The sequence below is a fragment of the Penaeus japonicus genome, unplaced genomic scaffold, assembly GCF_977035675.1.
Source record: "Penaeus japonicus unplaced genomic scaffold, GWHDUDI00000001_assembly GWHDUDI00000009, whole genome shotgun sequence".
Classification (NCBI taxonomy): domain Eukaryota; kingdom Metazoa; phylum Arthropoda; class Malacostraca; order Decapoda; family Penaeidae; genus Penaeus; species Penaeus japonicus.
Window position 1 is genome coordinate 30,180,847 of NW_028234411.1, and position 2,500 is coordinate 30,183,346.

A 2,500-nucleotide genomic window follows, 5' to 3' on the forward strand; every position below is an offset into this window, starting at 1 on the left:
ATGCTTCAGTAGCGAACAGACAAATATTCTTTTTTTTCTCTCTTCGTAAAATTCAAATCGCTCAAGCTTAACACTATAACCACATTATGCTATAAACCAGCGATATAACTAACATACCATGCACTCCATCCATTGCCATTCCCCCTGTTGCCATAACGACGAATGAAATACAGAAAGTACTTGAGACATTTGACACCACAAAAGGCTATGAACCTTGTAGCATCCTAACTTTCGCAACGAACATTGTGTTTCTATTCTAAAAATGCAATATATGTGCATTATATCGTTCTATGGGCGTTTTTTGTTCTTTACTGTCTTCTATGCGGAATTAACCCTTAGATCAAGACACGTGACCGACCTGACCCAACTACCTATCGCCTCATTTTGTCTTCCAGCGCAAACAAAGCATCACGTAATTCGTTACGAGACACGTATCTTCTAACAACACCAATTCCGAAGATAAGAAATGCACCAGATATCATCACGGTCCTCTATGATATAATACGAAACAGACTGACTCTCTACCACCGATCTTTTTTTTTCAAAATCATTGCATTAATATCATCCATAAACTAACAGACAGCTACTAGCAGTACCAACCTCTCCTCTTCAATTCCCCGACCTTGCTTTTTGCCCCTCGGTGCCATTCTCAGCAATCTTCTCATTATGCGGTGTAGTGGTTACCTTCCACTGTTTATGCCTAACACTCATATCAATTTATTTGCAGAAAGTGTCTTCTTTTTTCGGGATAATAGTGGGAAAATGTGTAACGCATATACCCCAGACATTGACAGGATATGTAAGATTATAGTTCACGCCAGTGTGACACGTTAATACTTTGCGTAAATAGTTTTTATACTTTTTTTTTTAATTCCATTATATCTACGTCTACTCATCCACCACCTTTTGGGATTATTTCCATACATATTACAAAGGTTCTGTTGAATCATCAGAGAGCTGATGGTAAGAAGGCATCACCATAAACGGAATAAAAACATCATGCAATTGTTGTCACATCATTGCATACCTCGTAATGAATGCCAGAAATGAATAACAGTCGTCATACCGTGCAATGCATTCGTTAAGATGATAGTACTTCACCAAACTGGTTATTGAAAAGGAATGACAAAGATATTCTAGCAATTACGTTAACCAGACGTATAGCAACACAGTATATTATTCATGTTTTTTCTTTCTTTCTTTCTTTCTTTCTTTTTTTCGTTCTATCTGCCTCATTTAGTACGTCGCTCATTCTAAGCATTCCAGACCTCTCACTGGGAGACTTTTCACTTCCGCGTGCACTCCGTTGCTTTTGTTGTAGGTTTAGCTATGTGTGACACTGTTGGCTTGGAAATTATCATAATGCAGTGTCTGTGTAATGGTATATACTGTACTGTAATTACAGTTGTGTCTATGTAATTGTGTGTCTGTATAACTGTGAATATAAAAAATGTCTTTATAACAGTCATTATGATTGTGTATATATTACATGGTTAACCTGTTTTTCATTTCTCTGACACAATAGTTAATATACACTGTAACATAAAATATCCTGAACCATGTATTAGGAGCTAAATCCAATTTTAAGGTATTATAAAATGTGATCATAGATTGACCTCACAAATTACGTTCCTTCTAATTATTCATATAATGATTTCAAACCTGATTTATTTTTGTCTCCTATTTTCGCTGTAATTCGAACTCCAGGTGAAGCAGCGACGTGATATCACGGGTTCCACTGCACTGCACTGCTGATACGCGTGATAATAGTGTGAAGAACAATGGTCTCATTAAAACTACGCCATTTACAGTAGAGTGGAGTATTTCGAACTGCAGAGTCTAACACACTCCCCTCTCCTTCCCTTTGAGGAAAACAGATAAACAAACTCATCTGGTCTTATAAACTCATAGAAAAAAAAATATTAAGAAGGGGTCTCCTATCAATATTCTCAAAGACTAAAGGCGCAGGTTTCGAATCAAAGGCTTGTACCAATATGAATTTGAACTTCACTGTTTGCAATACAGCTTTTCAGTCTGTAATGATGAGCACCCCCCTCCCCCCCTCTTTCCCTCGTTGTTGTGGTCAGTTGGGTGGAGAGCGATTTTATTTGAACGAATTTACCAATAATATTTTTTGTTGTTGTTGTGATACGAAAATATACGAGCTGAATGGAGGAGGAAAGATACATAGACTTTAAATGAAATTCCATCATTCTTCGAATCAGGCGCGAAATGTACACATTGTGAGAAGGAAATTTTGGGTAATTTAATGTGTGGGATCATTTTAATTAACTACAATCTACGTATTTGTTAAATTCTTATCATTATCTTAGTTTCGGGATTTGATCATGAAATTTAACAAGATAGTTCCGGATGTGGGATGTCAAGTTGTATACAATCAATGCAGTTGTTGATATTGAGTTATGCAATATAGTTTCAAGTGATATCGAGTGATGGAGAGTCCAAATGTTGTCTTTGGTTGTAGAACTAGTTGTTTGTG